The 17,435-nt window shown below is 51.4% G+C and overlaps 1 long non-coding RNA gene across 1 annotated transcript; it reads right to left on the bottom strand.

Annotated features, from left to right (window-relative positions):
* Positions 1 to 10,622: 10,622 nt before the first annotated feature.
* Positions 10,623 to 15,521, bottom strand: LOC311513146. Its single transcript, XR_014709682.1, has 3 exons — positions 15,343 to 15,521; positions 11,492 to 11,746; positions 10,623 to 11,030 (listed from the first exon to the last, which is right to left on the bottom strand). It is a non-coding gene; the product is annotated as an uncharacterized lncRNA (long non-coding RNA).
* Positions 15,522 to 17,435: the final 1,914 nt, after the last annotated feature.

The raw sequence follows: 17,435 nt of genomic DNA, 5'->3' as shown, positions 1-17,435 counted from the left end.
GGTCATGGCTGAGGGGCCTTTTAATATCCCAGGGCCAGATCATCCCTGGAGTCAGCAGAGCTGTGCTGATTTACACCAGCGGAGGGCCTTGAATGTCAGCTGTCAGTTCAAATCCAGTCTGACTGAAAGCCATTCCCACCCAGAGAGTATTTGGTGGGCTCCGCTAGGAAACGGCTGCTGGTCTCAGTCCAGGGGACCATGTGATGTCCACATCATCCCTGGCCAACAGGACAGGTGCTGTCCCGGGCCAAGGAATGACCGGGCAACCACACGTGCCCTGGTGCAGGCATGAGGCATGTGACCATGTGGAGGTGCAGAGCAAAGACTGTGCCTGCTCAGAGAAAGGAACTCACCTGGTGATCTTTTTGGGGCAGGGCGTGTCTGTGTGTTCCATGTGTGTACAGCGCCTAGCACAGTGGGGTACTGGACTGTGGCTGGGGCCCCCGAAAATTAATAATAATTCAGGCTGCAGAGCTTTGGCTGCGAGACCAAGAATGCTCGACACGCTGCAGCTGGTGTCCTCCCCCAGCCCTACTCTGTTTTCTCTTTGCAGCTGCCCAGGCCGCAGTGAGATTTGCGTGGATGCTAACATTAGCCCCTTCAAGACCGGGCTTGTTCTGCCCTCGCTCAGCCTCTGCTGGGAACAATAGGTGCCCATTAGCTAATCCCTGATGCATGCTGACTCTCTGGGCAACGCCCACGTCTGCCACATTGGACCCAGAGGGATCGGTGCAGGGATTTCACAGCAAGAAAACTGGGCCCTTTCACGCAGCCCACGCAACCTCTCCCAGCTGGGCTTCCTCTCCCAGTGGGGAGATTCATTCATCATCCTGAGCTAGGGGGTGGCAGTGACCTTCCGGACCGAGAGAGGAGGACAATGGTTCACTCCAGGACAGGCAGGAGTCCCATAGTGCTTTGCAGGCTGTTAGAAGGCTGGAGTGGGGTAGCAAGACCTGAGATGCCAGAGACCCGGCCCTCTCCTGATTTGGTCACAAGGGGCCTGATCCCTTGAAATCAGCAGTGTTGCATCAGCATGAAGCTGGGGTAAAAGGAGGAAGACTCAGGCCTCAGTTCTAGGAAGTCTATAACTCCCCCATAATAGCATCATAAAGCTCCAGGATAGACACTTCCCTTTGTCATTCACACACATGGACACTCCTGGTCATTGTTGGAATTACAGCAGCACTAGCGGTCCCCATCGTGATCAAGGCCCCGGGGTGCTAGGTGCTGTACAAACACAGAGCAGGAGCCTGCACCAAAGGGTGCACAGCCTGAGGTCTGCTTTACACTATAGTCAGGCCGATGCAAGGCCGCTTACGTTGGAACCTATGGAACTGAATAACTCCACCCCCAGGAGCCGCGCAGAGTCACGGTTGGTGTAGTTCGGTCAACGCAATGCCAACATAGATACCGAGAGCGGGTGGCAATCCACCCTTAAATATGCAGGAGAGAGAAGTCAGGGGAAGGGGTAATTTTCCAATGTAACCCATGGGAAACTGAGGCATGGAGAGATGGTCAGATTTTTGAAAGAACTCTGCTACCAGCTGAGAACAATAGTGAATTGTCCCCTCCCCCAGGCCACTGAGAACAATGGGAGCCCAAGGGGCTGCAGAGGCTTGGATAAAAGGCGGGGTCCGCAGAAAGCATTTGCGAGCATCTAAACAGCATCTCCGAAGACTCCAGTGGACAAAGCTGTGAATAGCATGCACCAGTGGGCCACAGTCCCACCGAGGTTTTACCTCCTCTAATGTTAAATGTGGGTTAGAACCTGCTCATTAACATATTCTAACCCCACTGCCCTTTTTAGCCAAGTCATGGCAACACCTCTCGCAAATCTGGCCCTAAATTCCTTGCCCAAACTCCAGCAGGAATTCTGTCTCAGGCCTGGGACTTGAACCAGGATATCCAGGGCCAGCTTTGTCAGCTCAGTTAGTCCGGTGTAAATCTGGTGTAATCCCATTCATTTCAATGGCACTATTCCAGATTCATGCTGTAGTAACTGAGTTCAACATCAGGCCCCCAATTTGCCTTAACTGCAAGCCCTGCTGTTTGCTCTCATGCATCGAACTGGCCAAACATGGAGGGGGAAAAAGAGGAAAAAAAATCACATGGCTCAGGGTATGGGGCTAAAAATAGCCATGCAGCCATTCCCCATCGGGCTGCAGCCCGGGCTCCGAAACCCAGTGAGAAGGGTGGGGCTCAAGCCCACCATCTCCAGGGCTATTTTTAGCCATGTCTGTAGCATGAGCCCCATGAGCCTGAGAGCCCAAGTCAGCAGACCCGAGCTCTGAGACTTGGTGCCAAGGGGTGTTTTTTGCAGTGCAGATGTACCCTATGCTTCTACAATGCCTAGTGCAATGGGGCCCTACACTCGGCTGGCCCATAGGTGAAACCGCAGCATTAATAATAATCATTGCTCCGTCTGCATCAGAAGCCAGGTTTGGAGTCCAAAGTCTCCCAGCATTCAGAAGTGCTTGGCTGTAGGCTTTTGGATCATTCACCAGTGCTATGTACAGCTTCTGCGGCATATCTCTCTGCCAGCGATACAGTGAGTGATGGCTTGCCTGATGAAGAAGAGAATTAATGATCCTGTAGATAGCTATGAATTCCCAGGCTAAAAATACACCTGAATTGTCTCATGACAAGAAGTCCCCAGAGCAAGCTCCAGCGGCTGGTGCAGGGAGCCGGATCCCAAATCGCAGCAAGGCCTCGTCGATCGTTTCCCTTTTTTCGATGCAGTAAGTGGAGATCCAAGTACGAATGTGTCACTGGCTCTTCAAACCAGAATGCCATGTGACATGGGGGATGCCCTGCCAAGAGATGCGCTGGCCCCATCCGGCAATATCAGCCCACAAGCATGGAGTCAGCTCTTATTGATGGTCCAAGGGAGTTATCAGTTTTGAAGCAATTCAAAATGCCAGGAAAGATAAGGAGAAAAAGCCACAGCCCCACACCAGTGTAAGCAGCTAACTCCTGTGTCTCTTGCTACAGGGCTGATCTGCTGCAATCTCTAGACCAGTGGATGCTGGACGCTGCTGTGGATCCAGAGTAACTCCGCTGAACTCAGAGACGTTACTCTGAAATGACACCAGTGTGAATGAGATCAGAATGGGGTCAGCTGGGTCACCTTACACTTTATCGCTGATACTTCCACATTGCAGTAGGACCTACTGACTCCTTGTCCACTCCAGAAAGTTAGAAGGATGGAACTAGATCAGCTGAGAAGCCGGTTAGTGAAATCAGCGCCCCCTGCTGGGTGACATTCTCATTGCAGTTTCCTAGCGCCTGATGTCCATTTGGAAAAGAAGCAGTGGATTCTCCATCTCTTGGGGTCCGTAAATCAGGGTTGAATGTCCGTGTCTAAAACTGACACTCTCGCTCAACCGGCAGTTATGGGCTTGAGGCAGGAATCTAGGAATCAAAGGCACTTTCTCCTAGGTGCTGCACATACATGTAGAGAGAGACAAGCCCTGCCCCATAGATCTTACAGCCTAAATAGACAATGGGTGAGGGGGAAACAGGCCCAGAGAGCATTCAACCACTGGTGGGGCCCTGCAGCACTGGCTTCGAGGACCAGGAGGTCCTAGGGTCTATTCCCCGGGTGCAGCATTACAAGGGATGCCATGCCAAGGGGGTGTGGGTGGTAATAATAATCCAGCCGCAGCATCTGACTGGATTCAGCTTTGGAGCCAAGCTGCACATGCTGGTACTGATTAAATAAATACTCGGATACCCACCTGCAGAGACAAAACCGGAGCCCTCGCTCAGCTGCTTAGCAACTCCTTGGCTTGCTCATGAAGTTCTTCTGAGATGGGCTGTTTTCCTTTGATCTTTCTCGCCCTGGTTTGTGCAGCGCAATGAAATTCCAAACCAGCTCACTCCGCAACGGACCCAGAGCCGCTGCAGCAGCAGGGTTTAGATCCTGGTGGCAGAGGAAGAGCTGAAGGTGCTGCAAACCGCCGGTGGTCGTAAGCCGAGAGGTTTGCTGGAGCAAAGAGCCAAAGGCAGAGCAGGGGTGCTCTGGGGTTTTGCTTTGAGGGTTAGTGATTGGTTGAAGGGGAGGCGCATGGGGCTGCATGATTTATTTATCGCGAGGTGTTTTGAAGTTGGCCTCGTTTCCCTGCTAGATGGAAGCGTGAGTGGGGGCAGGAGGGAGCTAGATAGACAGACCTCCCTGACAGATCCAGTGCCAGGCCAGCACCCCCGCCACAGACCCTGCCCAGAAGGCCTGGCCCAGCTATGTGTGCGTGCCCAGGGTTGGAGTCTGATCTCAGTTACACTGGTGTAGAGGTGGAGTCACTCCATCAATTTCAGCGGAGTTACTCCTGGTTTACCCTGAGGCCCATTCCTCTGCACCCAGGGGGTAGTTCAAGCCTCCCGCTGCGGAACATGGGTGTCCCTTACAGGCACGCAGATTTGAAATTCAGACTCCCAGAAAGCGATAATTAGAAGGAGCTAAGTACATGTGCAGTCGGACATCCCGCCATCTTCTCTTAGGCTTTGCCTGGCACTGGTTTAATTACAGAGCAGCATATGTCATATGACCTTAAACCTCTTCCTAATCGACTTACACTACACGGAACCTTTTCCGCCAATTTGATAGGTCAGTTTAAGATCACGCTGCACGTGGAACTGACGCAGTGCTCCAAGCAGGCGAGTCCCTGGACTCATAAACGTGCTGGAGGCAAAGCGACTCCAGCTTGACCCGTTGTCTCGCTGTTGAGCTACTTAACATTGCTAAAAAAATGATCCATGGTTTGAAAATAATTTTTCCAAAACCTTATCTGTGCTGCTGATGGTTTGTTTGTTTTTTTTTTGGTTTTCAGCAAAAAATGCATCGCTTTTCTTTCTATAAAATATTTAAAACATTATTGAAATGGTGATAGAAATTCTGCATTTGCCAAAAATGGCGATATGACCATTCTGGCAACATTTTAAAAAACATTTGAAGAAAATAAAAAAGTGGATCCAGTCCCAAGAATATGTTCAAGAAGAGATTTCGAATTTTTTTTTTTTACCAAAATAGATGTTTAGTTTTCAGCCATCTTCAGTGAGGTGCAATCTGCTCTCCAGACAGGTAATATCCAGACTTGACAGTAGAGAGTCTACAATTAACTGACAAGGACTCAGGGAGAGGAATGGAGCTCAGTCACTTGGACAGTGCAGCCAGAGCTGAGAAGGTTATTCCATGGTAAAAGTGCCAGAATCTACAAGGAATATTTTTCGCGATGAATTATTCAACCAGCTTAACTGTTCATTGATTCATAGACTATAAAGCCAGAAGGGGTCGTTGTGAGCTCCTGCAAGCATAGCATAGGGCAGATTATTATCACCCAGCCATTCCTTCAGTAAGCCCACATCTTATGGTTGAGCTAGACAATATTTGACATTCAGTTTGTTTTAAAGATTTCAAGTGATGGAGAATTTGGATTTTCCATTTTGTGGGAAATTCCATGACTAAAAAAAATCCATTCTGAAAGGGAATGAAAATGAACCCCCCAAAAAATCTAAATTTTTTGCAAAATGAAATTGCAATACAAATTTCCATTTGGGTCAATCAAAGCATTTTGCTTCAATAAAATGGAACCATTGCATTTTGGGGGGAGGGATAGCTCAGTGGTTTGAGCATTGGCCTGTTAAACCCAGGGTTGGGAGTTCAGTCCTTGAGGGGGCCATTTAGGGATCTGGGGCAAAAATTGGGGATTGGTCCTGCTTTGAGCAGGGGGTTGGACTAGATGATCTCCTGAGGTCCCGTCCAACACTGATATTCTGTTTTTAACCTTTTAAAGGTTTTTTTAAGTATATAAATCAATGAATTGTGTTTAAAAAAAAGGTTTGAAACAAAACAGTCTGTTCTGAAAATGTCCAAACAGGACTTTTCAACATTATCAAAATGTTTTGTTTCATTCCCCTCCCACCCCCCAGAAATGAAATGTTGTCGAACTTGACATGTTTTCCTAGATGTTTTGCTTTTGAAGAAAATGGCATTTTTCACTGAAAAATCATTTCAACCAAAAATGTCCGTCCACCTCCATCCCTCACCAGCTCCGTCCCGCTCCAGCTCCATCCTCCACCAGCTCTGTCCCCCTCCAGCTCCGTCCCTCACCAGCTCCATCCCCCTCCAGCTCCATCCCCCATCTCCCAGGTGTGTTCCAAAAGTTAATCCAAGACACTTTAAAAAGACAGAAGCTTGTTTCCAGTCTGAATCCATCTCACTTCAGCTTCCAGCTGTTGGTTCTTGCTCTGCCTTTGTCTGCGAGAGTGAAGAGCCCCATGCCTGGAGAAACGTCCTTCCTCCAGAAGGACTGGTCTCCCCCAGGGTTCAGTCAGCTCTTCATCTTCTTTTGGATAAAGAACGAGGAGGCCTGGTGGCACCTTAGAGACTAACACATAGAATCATAGAATATCAGAGTTGGAAGGGACCTCTGGAGGCCATCTAGTCCAACCCCCTGCCCAGAGCAGGACCAATCCCAACTAAATCATCCCAGCCAGGGCTTTGTCAAGCCTGACCTTAAAACCTTCTAAGGAAGGGGATTCCACCATCTCCCTAGGTAACGCATTCCAGTGATTCACCACCCTCCTAGTGAAAAAGTTTTTCCTAATATCCAACCTAAACCTCCCCCACTGCAACTTGAGACCATTACTCCTTGTTCTGTCATCAGCTACCACTGAGAACAGTCTAGATCCATCCTCTTTGGAACCCCCTTTCAGGTAGTTAAAAGCAGCTATCAAATCCCCCCTCATTCTTCTCTTCTGCAGACTAAACAATCCCAGTTCCCTCAGCCTCTCCTCATAAGTCATGTGTTCCAGTCCCCCAATCATTTTTGTTGCCCTCCGCTGGACTCTCTCCAATTTCTCCACATCCTTCTTGTAGTGTGGGGCCCAAAACTGGACACAGTACTCCAGATGAGGCCTCACCAATGTCCAATAGAGGGGAACGATCACGTCCCTCGATCTGCTGGCAATGCCCCTACTTATACATCCCAAAATGCCATTGGCCTTCTTGGCAACAAGGGCACACTGTTGACTCATATCCAGCTTCTCGTCCACTGTCACCCCTAGGTCCTTCTCTGCAGAACTGCTGCCGAGCCATTCGGTCCCTAGTCTGTAGCCATGCATGGGACTCTTCCATCCTAAGTGCAGGACTCTGCACTTGTCCTTGTTGAACCTCATCAGATTTCTTTTGGCCCAATCCTCCAATTTGTCTAGGTCCCTCTGTATCCTATCCCTACCCTCCAGCATATCTACCACTCCTCCCAGTTTAGTGTCACCCGCAAACCTTGCTGAGGGTGCAAACCACACCATCCTCCAGATCATTTATGAAGATATTGAACAAAACCGGCCCCAGGACCGACCCCTGGGGCACTCCACTTGACACCGGCTGCCAACTAGACATGAAGCCATTGATCACTACCCGTTGAGCCCGACAATCTAGCCAACTTTCTACCCACCTTGTAGTGCATCCATCCAGCCCATACTTCCTTAACTTGCTGACAAGAATACTGTGGGAGACTGTGTCAAAAGCTTTGCTAAAGTCAAGGAATAACACGTCCACTGCTTTCCCTTCATCCACAGAACTAGTTATCTCATCATAGAAGGCAATTAGGTTAGTCAGGCATGACTTTGGTGAATCCATGCTGACTGTTCCTGATCACTTTCCTCTCATGTAAGTGCTTCAGGATAGATTCCTTGAGGACCTGCTCCATGATTTTTCCGGGGACTGAGGTGAGGCTGACTGGCCTGTAGTTCCCAGGATCCTCCTTCTTCCCTTTTTTAAAGATGGGCACTACATTAGCCTTTTTCCAGTCTTCAGGGACTTCCCCCTGATCACCATGAGTTTTCAAAGATAATGGCCAATGGCTCTGCAATCACATCTGCCAACTCCTTTAGCACACTTGGATGCAGCGCATCCAGCCCCATGGACTTGTGCACGTCCAGTTTTTCTAAATAGTCCTGAACCACTTCTTCCTTCACAGCGGGCTGGCCACCTACTCCCCATGCTGTGCTGCCCAGTGCAGTAGTCTGGGAGCTGACCTTGTTTGTGAAGACAGAGGCAAAAAAAGCATTGAGTACATTAGCTTTTTCCACATCCTCTCTCACTAGATTGCCTCCATCATTCAGTAAGGGGCCCACACTTTCCTTGGCTTTATTCTTGTTGCCAACATACCTGAAGAAACCCTTCTTGTTACTGTTAACATCCCTCGCTAGCTGCAACTCCAGGTGTGATTTAGCCTTCCTGATTTCATTCCTACATGCCCGAGCAATATTTATATACTCATCCCTGGTCATCTGTCCAATCTTCCACTTCTTGTAAGCCTCTTTTTTGTGTTTAAGATCAGCAAGGATATCACTGTTAAGCCAAGCTGGTCGCCTGCCGTATTTACTATTCTTTCTACACATCGGGATGGTTTGTCCCTGTAACCTCAATAAGGATTCTTTAAAATACATGTATTTGGGCATAAGCTTTCGTGGGCTAGAACCCACTTCATCAGATGCATGGAGTGAAAATACAGGCGCAGGTATAAAGACATGAAAGGAGGGGGTTGCTTTACCAAGTGTGAGGTCAGTCTAACAAGATAAATCAATTAACAGCAGGATATCAAGGGAGGAAAAATAACTTTTGAAGTGGTAAGAGAGTGGCCCATTACAGACAGTTGACAAGAAGGTGTGAGTAACAGTAGGGGGAAATTAGTATGGGGGAAATTAAGTTTAGGTTTTGTAATGACCCAACCACTCCCAGTCTCTATTCAGGCCTAATCTGATGGTATCTTTTGGATAAATCAGGACCTCTCAGGGGGTTGCGAGGTTATTACATGGGGAGTTGTGAGCTGTCAGCCTCCACCCCAAACCCCACTGTGTCCAGCATTTATAATGGTGTTAATATATATAAAAAAGTGGTTTTAATTTATAAGGGAGGGGGGTCGCACTGGGAGGCTTGCTGTGTGAAAGGGGTCACCAGTACAAAAGTTTGAGAACCACTGGGATAAGTGAACTACATTGAACGTCTTTGGTCTCTCGCTGTAAGGCAGGTGTTCCAGACCTCAAATCATTCCAGCCTCCAGCACGTAACCACACTGGGTAGTACTATTGAGGTCTGCTGAGCCAGCTACCTGCGCAGAGCTGGGAAAGTGCACAGGAAGAACACACACATAAACACACAAGCCAACACATATAACATAGAGATGGACAGTCCCTGCCCCAAGGAGCTTCCAGTGTGAGAAGAGAGATGGATGCTCCAATCAGACCAGGGAGAGCACCAGCCGTCAATGAGACCACCATCAGCCCCCAAATCCCAGCCTCTCCTGGATTCGACTCTCCCTTGACCTCCTCAGTGTCGGCAGGATATTTGTAGCTGGTGCCAGCCTGAAGGCGATTCCCAGGACTCAGGCAATGCTGGGCCACCCTGGGCTGCTAGCCTGGCCCCGAGGTACCAGCTTCAGCCACCTATTGGAGGGGTGGACCTGAGCCACACAAGTGCAGCTGCAAACTGCACCAGAGCCCCAGGGGTGCTGAGATTGGAGGGCTGGATTTGAGCCTCAGACATGATTTCATTTAGGTGGTTTCTAAATTGCCCCAGGTGTCAATTTGACAGGGCCATTCTATTCTGTGCTTTACAGGTTCTTATCCTGCCCTCCGCCTGCACTATCTGAGCATCCTCCCCTTGTGCACTAAATGTGACTCACCTCTCTCACATCCTCTCCCCAGGGGGTGACCCACGGCGGGGGAAGGGGCCGGGAATGTTTGCTTTGGAGGGATTATTATTTTTAACATGTCCACGCTGCTCTGTGTGTTTATGTTGGAGAAGGCTGGCTGGAGGAGCCTGCCTGGCTCTGGGGAGGTTTGGGATGATCCTGGAACCGGCCCCTGAGAACACTGCGTCTCCCACCCAGAAGAGCTTTCCCCTGATGGGAGCGAGTTTTGCTCAGGGTGAGGAGCAGAGCTGTCAGCCAGGGCCCCATCCCGGAGCCTAAGGCTGGGCTCAGAGAGAGAAAAGGTCGGGGTGAGCAAGGGCAGGAGGAATCTCTCTCTTCCGATCCACTCTGAGGGGTCCATTCAGCAGGAGGCCCAGCCTCGGGGCCTGGGGGAGGGTCAGTAGCACAGGAGCCCTGGACTCTACTCCCTCCATAGGCCCTACACCTGGAGGGCTGTTCATTGCTCAAAATACAGCCCTGTGCCCCTCCTTGTCACGGAGTCTGTCCCCAGCCTCCAGGACCCCAGAGGGTAGTGAGTAGGGCTGAGGAAATGAGAGGCTGTCTGGCTGCTTGGACTTTTAACCTTTGAGCAACTTTGCATTAAAGAAGCCAGTTCCGCAGGCATCTAATTAAACCACGATCAAAAGGCTTTAAGATACAGCGGGGAGATGGGAGAAAGGCAGGTGGGCTGGGATTTTGCTCACACACAATGGCCCCTCCTACGCAGCATCTTAGGAGAGCCGGTCAGGAAGTTTTCAATGAAACGTTTTTGCCGATTTGCCAAAAGCGACGCTTTGTGCAGGGAAGGGTTGGGTTTGATGAATTTCCCATTTGGAAGCAAATCTGAAAAAAAAAAGTCTTGAAATTGTCAAAGCAGGACAGTTTCAAAATAACATTTTCCATTTTTCAATATGAAACAATTTGGGGGTTTCCAGTGTAAGTTAATTTCCAGTTTAAATAATTTTTAACAATAAAAAGGTCAATATCGATTTCCAAGTGATTGAAATAAAACAGCTGGATTGGCCCAGACTGACAGTGTTTTCAGCTATTCGGTTCGGGATGGGAAATTTCTTGACATTTCAGAAATTTCCCTGGGATGGGAAAAATGTTTCCTGTCCACCTCTCGACAGTCATCGCCCAGAAGCAGACAGAGGCCGCTGGTATCTGTTGGAACATGGAGTCTCTATGTTCTCCCCATGCTCATGCCCCCAGTTGAGATTGTCTCTGATTCACTAAGGAAAGGAGTCTGTAATTCAGGGCTTTTGTGAAATTGCCCTTCAAGTTGTTTGCTGTGGCTGTGTGGTGGAGTCCCCGAGTGGAATGTCTTCTGTACAGCAGCTGGAAGAGGGGTGTAAGGCAGCGTTATTGTAAGGTCTATGGTGCAGGCATCATCCTTCATGATATGTTTGTACAGCGCCTAGCACAATGGGTCCAACCCGGTTGTGATCGTAGGTGCTATGGCTGTGTAAATGTTAGCTAATAATAACATGGTGCACACGCCCACTCTAGAGGAGTCTTGGACAATTAGGAGCACGGCGGTGGTTTTTACATCATGCCCATCAGAACCTGCTGCTGCCCACCACTGCAGAAAAGGTACGGGTGTCAGAGACGGTACGTGGGCAGTCATGCATAGTGGTTGGAGCAGGAATCAGTAACCAGGAACATGACCCCAGGGTCAGAGCTGGAGTCGGAGGGCAGGTGCCAGAGCCAAAGGCAGCAAGCCAGAATCAGAGCTAAGGGTCAGAACTAGGGTCAGAGCCAAATTCAGGAATCAGAGCCGAGGGTCAGAGCCAGGTTACCTGGAGTGAGGCAAAGCTGGGGCCAGCCAGGAGCAGGGCTGGGAGTCAGCGGGCACCGGACCTAGTGCAGTAAATGCTTCTGAGACTCTTCCCACCAGTCGGGCAGTGTAGCCAACAGGCAGCCAGCTAGAGGCCACTGCACTGGTCAGATTCCCAGGAGAGCAGGCCCCGATTCCTGAGGGCGGAAGTCGCTGGGTCATTTGTCTCACCCCACGTGGTAGGGGCAGGATCATGGAATCGCTGGACACAAGCAACCTGCAAGAAATGGCCAGAGGCCGAATGCCACGATGGACAGTCTGGGGGTCTGCAGGGCCGGGGCCAGACTGGGAACAAACGTGGCTCTGGGCTTCCAAGCTGTGCCCATGGAATAAGCTCTGACCCCTTCAGGGCTGTGTGCTGTCCCCCTGGCTCTCCGAGCTCAGCTCCCCACGAGCCGGGCCAGAGGCCCCGGGCTCACCTGGGCTTCTGGTGACTGGGGCTGGCCAATGACTTTTCAGTTAATATTATAGGACAGAAAAGTGGGTTTTTGACTCAATTTTGGCAGAAGGCATTAGCCTCCTGGGGGGCAATCCCGACTTTTCATCGAAAAACCACCCCCACCTTTGGAGCTTTGGCTGGAAAATATTCTGGTGCTGGATGGAAAGTTGACATTTTCCACACCCCTCCCACCCCTGCATTTTCGGATCCATTCCATTAGCCCCACTTCGAGGGGGTGCAGGTGGGGTCTCAGTTACACCCAGCTCTGCGAGGCTCCTTGACTGGGAAATGGGGAAGGAGTGGTGTCTCGGAAGCCCCCTCGCCCAGGGTGCCGTAAGGAGCTGTCTCGCACACTAGACTGGGCAGATCCTCCTAACTGCCCCTCCCTCTCCTTTCTGAAAGGCTCTGATGAGCAGGGAAATAGTTAAATGTCAGCAGTGGGCAGATGAAGGGGCTGGTTCACACCTCTCCCAGCCACTGTTCCTTGTGGTGCAGCCTAGAGACTGAGTTTTGCCTTCAGATGAAAACTTTAGATTCCGGAGAATATGGTGCTGGCAGGAAAGAGGGGCTGGCAACCGCCCCAGGATGTGCCAGCTGACTGTGAGTCCCGGTGAAGGTGAAGGGGGAGAGGGGAGAGCAGTGTAGATGGACCACTGGTCTATGCCGGGACCCGAGGAGGCAGGATGCCGGAGTAGACAGATCATTGATCTGTGCTCGTATGACAGAGGCAGGGCACTGGACTAGCCTAAGCGTGGGTCTGTGCTCACACCCCTCTTTTACTAGGCCCTCCTGAGAGAGGAATGCAACAGACGCTGTGAACGTAGCCTGGCTGGAAAGGGCAGGAGCAGCGGGGAAGGACTCCTGATTCGAGTCTTGCTCTGCCCCTGACTTGCTGTACAAATCCCTTCCTCCCCCCTTGCCTCGATTTCCCCATGTCAAATGTAAAGCGCTTTGAGATCTAGGGATGGAATCTGCTCTGGCGCTCCCAAATTCTTTCCTGAAGATTTCTCTTTCTTTCCCCTCACCCACCTGACACTGGGGCACTTTGCCAGCCTCTCCTTTTAGCCAGAGAATGTCCGTAGCCCAGAATCTCTCCCTCCCCTGCCACACACCCCCTCCCCCCCGCCAGCCCCTTCGTAGGAAATGGCCAGATGCTTTCTGCAGGGAAAGACCGCAGACAAATAATGAGCTGTGTGAGCCAGCGGAAAATTAAACTAGTGTTTGGCTGCTTGTTCCCTTAGCTGTGCTAATGACCCCACTCCCGGATGAACTGGTAACAGGTGGTGCTCCGAGGGCCACTGAGAGGCTGTCTCCCCGGAGAAAGGGTGAGCGGGAGGGTCATGGGAGACAGTGCAGGGAAGACACCAGAGAATGCTGCATTTTACTGCTTGGAGAGGGGAGGGGCAAGACGTGGCGGGAGAAGAGGGAGAAAGGTGTGCAAGGGAGAAAGGGGGGACAGTCCAGGCTATTGTGGGGAGCCCTGCACCCTCCACCTGCCCTGGGCGGTGTGCCCTGGCGAGCACGGCCTAGAACTTAGGGACTCTCAATTTGTTCCTCTGCTACAGACTGCCTGTTTGATCTTGAGCGAATCACCACATTTCTCTGGGCCTCAGTTTCCCATCTTTAAATTGGGGGTGAGCCTTCCAATTTAAACCACAAGCTCTGTGGGGCAAGGCCTGTCTCCCAGCTCGTGACCATACAACAGCTGGCTCAGCAGGGGAGGACTCCTGGTTCTATTCCTGCCTCTGCCCCTGACTTGCTGTACAAATCCCTTCCTCCCCTGTGCCTTGATTTCCCCATGTCAAATGTAAAGCGCTTTGAGATCTGGGGATGGAATCTGCTCTGGCAGGGTCAGGTATTGGTGGCAAGGTTGGAGGCCAGAAGCTGGAGCCAGGCAGGGCGGCTGAGATACTCTCCCCATCTCCTCTTCCTCTTGCTTGGGGCTTCGGGGCTGCAGCAGCTTCTCGGCTCCTTGCAGCCCCCACAGAGCCCTCAGTGAGCAGCAACTGGGGGGCCCAGGAGCCCGGGTCAGTCCGTGCTGCTGTGAGGAGCCTCAGACCCTCCACCTTCCCTGGGCGGCGGGCCCCAGCGGGCAGGGACACGGGACGGGCGCCGGGCAGCTGGAGAGCGGCCCTGCTAGCTGGGCACCCAGCTCTGAGGACAGTGCCACCAGCAGCAGCAGCAGAGAAGTGTTGAGCCACGTGTGACCTTTGTGTTGGGAGGGGTGGCTCTGTGGGGGACGGAGGGCTAAGGCAAATGTTGGGTGGCTATAGCCCCCTCCCTCAGAGCCACCCCTGCTGCCTTCAGATTTGGGCATCCAGCCAGCAGCCGCCACCGCTCTCCACTCTGCCTTCAGAGCTGGGTGGCCGGAGACCAGATTTCACGATGCGTAACATGATTTTCACGGCCGTGAATTTGGTAGACCCCTCGTAATAAGATGTTAGGACTATAGTATCCATGATCTTTTCTGGAGGGGAGTCAGGGCTGGAGACAGGATGCCCAATTCTCAGAGGTGCTCAGCCCCTGCAGCATCCATGGACAAACCACGGCTGAGTACAGACAGAGACAGGAATGGGGTCATTAGCAAGGATTGAACCTGGGACACTCAGCACCAAAACCCCAGCGTTTGACTGCCTGAGCATCTCTCTCGGCTGGGAGGGTGCTGGCGTTGCTAGGGCAGGGTCGAGGGAGACAAGCTCCCGTGCGCTAACTGTGTTGAATCAGCACCGCTGAAAAACAGGCCCAGAGCTTCTACCACCCCCAGTGCGAACTGATTTATCAGTGAGAATCCTTCGCCCCGTGGCTAGCACCTTTGATCCAAGAGTTTCAAGGGGCTTCCCATTCAGCCACTCCCATGGGACGGGTGAGCAGTGTCATTCTCCCCATTTCACAGCTGGGAGTACTGAGACCCAGAGAGGCATCAGCCGGGCAGAGCCAGGAATGGAAACCAGAAGCCCCGGGTTACAGGAATGTGACTGAGGAAACCAGCTGGGTATGCAGCTAGATGCTATCGTGGCATTTGCTCAGGGACATGCTGCCAAGCTTTTAACAAGGGGCTCCCACAAAAGCGTTCCCACAGAGCTGGTACCAAACCTAAACCCAGTGAACCAGGAGGCATGTCTGAGACCCCCCCCCCACCCCAGCCGTTGGGGGGAACAAGGCCAGGCAGCCTCTTCATTTGTTTTAAACAAAAGCACTTTCTCAGAGTCAGGAAGGAGGCAAAGCCACTTAGCAAACAAGGGGCTATTAAGAGCACTTAGCTGGAAGCGTTTGCACTGGGTTCCTGAGACCTGCACGGGATAGTGCAGCACGGAGCTCAGCCTGGGGGACTGGCACTGGGCAAAGTGCATCGCCCAAGATAAATGTGTACATACCGGCTTGTTTGGTGCACCCAGAAATGAACAGCACGCAGGAAAATCTCCCCTGTAGCTTTGTCTTAGGCTGGCAATCTGGCCTGCTTGTCCCCATCAGCGATCCCTGCCGCGACCCAGCTGGCCTGGGTTTCCTGTTCTAAGTACTCTCTTCATGGCTCCAGGATTCCCCTTCTCCACCCGCCCTGGGGTTTGCAGGCTGGGCTCTGGGGCAGGCCGGCACCGCCCACCACATTGCACTGGGCAGGCTCTAGGTGGCAGCACAGGCACACACAAACCTGTGGCCCAGCTGAGGTGGGGCCGAGTTTTGGGAGCCAGGGCCCTGGTTTGAGGAGCTGGGCTACTCAGAGATGAAGCCTTGCAGTGAAATACCATCCCCCGCCAGGCAGAGGAGCCACAGGGCTATTGGGTGGGGAACCCAGGTGCACCATGCGGGGTGTGCTGAGAGGGTTATATTTCAAGGTCAGAAGGGACCTGCCTGATCATCTAGTCTGACCACCTGGCATAGCACAGGCCAGGGAACTTTGCCCAGTGATTTCCTGCAGGCGGCTCATGTCTTACAGGTGAGCTACAGCAGATCCTTTAGCAAGACACCCAGTGCTTCTGATGCCCCGCGTCCCCCACTGCTAACCTGTGGGATTTCCCAGTGGAAATGTGCCCATCTCCTGTAGACAGGTGAATCACATACCAGGAGCCAGGGCTTGTGCAGCACGGGGCCGGCGGATGTTTGGCTGGAGAATTCCACCTTGATCCAATTCATTTCACAGCTCCTGTCTGGCAATAGGGAGCGTGGGAAAATTCCGATCAGGCCTCAGACGACAGGCTTCTGCGGAGTCCCAGTGTGTGCCCAGAGCTGAGCCGGTTTAATGGAAGGGATAGTGCAGTTAACGGCTACAGCATTGTCTGTGGGCCAAGTCAGACGAAACAAGTGACCTTTTGCCCAAGGTATGTGCACAGTAATGTCTTCCTCTCAGAGGCCCCCTCTCCCCTGATCAGTCCTGGAAGGTACAGCCCGGGAGATACAGACCCGGAATGAACAGAACAGGGAATCATCAAGTGATCCATCCCCTGTTGCTCATTCCCAGCTTCTGGCAAACAGAGGCTAGGGACACCATCCCTGCCCATCCTGACTATTCATCATTGATGGACCTGTCCTCCACGAATTTATCTAATTCCTTTTTGAGCCCTGTTATATTCTTGGCCCTCCCAACATCCTCTGGCAAAGAGTTCCACAGGTTGACTGTGCATTGTGTGAAGTTATACTTCCTTTTGTTTGTTTTAAACCTGCTGCCTTTTAATTTCATTTGGTGACCCCTAGTTCTTGTGTTATGAGGAGGAGAAAATAACACTTCCTTATTTACTTTCTCCACACCAGTCATGATTTTATAGACCTCTCTCATCTCCCCCCTTAGTCGTCTCTTTTCCAAGCTGAAAAGTCCCAGTCTTATTAATCTCTTCTCATACGGAAGCTGTTCCATACCATTTTCCATATCATTGTTGTTGCCCTTTCCTGTACCTTTTCCAATTCCAATGTATCTTTTTTGAGATGGGACGACCACATCTGCACGCAGTGTGTGCACGATGTGGGCGTATCATGGATATATATAGAGGCAGTATGATATTGTCTCTCTTATTATCTATCCCTTTCCTAATGATTCCCAACATTCTGTTCGCTTTTTTGACTACACATTGAGTGGATGCTTTCAGAGAAATAGCCACAGTGACTCCAAGATCTCTTTTGTGAGTGGTGACAGCTAAGATAGACCCCCATCAGCAAGTTAGCAGATGACACTAAGCTGTGGGGAAAGGTAGATACGCTGGAGGGTAGGGATGGGGTCCAGAGTGACCTAGACAAATTGGAGGATTGGGCCAAAAGAAATCTGATGAGGTTCAACAAGGACAAGTGCAGAGTCCTGCACTTAGGAAGGAAGAATCCCATGCACTGCAACAGGCTGGGGACCGATTGGCTAGGCAGCAGTTCTTCAGAAAAGGACCTGGGGGTTACAGTGGACGAGAAACTGGATATGAGTCAGCAGTGTGCCCTTGTTGCCAAGAAGGCCAACGGCATACTGGGCTGTATTAGTAGGAGCATTGCC

This window comes from Lepidochelys olivacea (genome assembly GCF_965140295.1).
Source record: "Lepidochelys olivacea isolate rLepOli2 genome assembly, chromosome: 25".
Classification (NCBI taxonomy): domain Eukaryota; kingdom Metazoa; phylum Chordata; order Testudines; family Cheloniidae; genus Lepidochelys; species Lepidochelys olivacea.
This window is presented reverse-complemented; position numbering and strand designations above follow the sequence as displayed.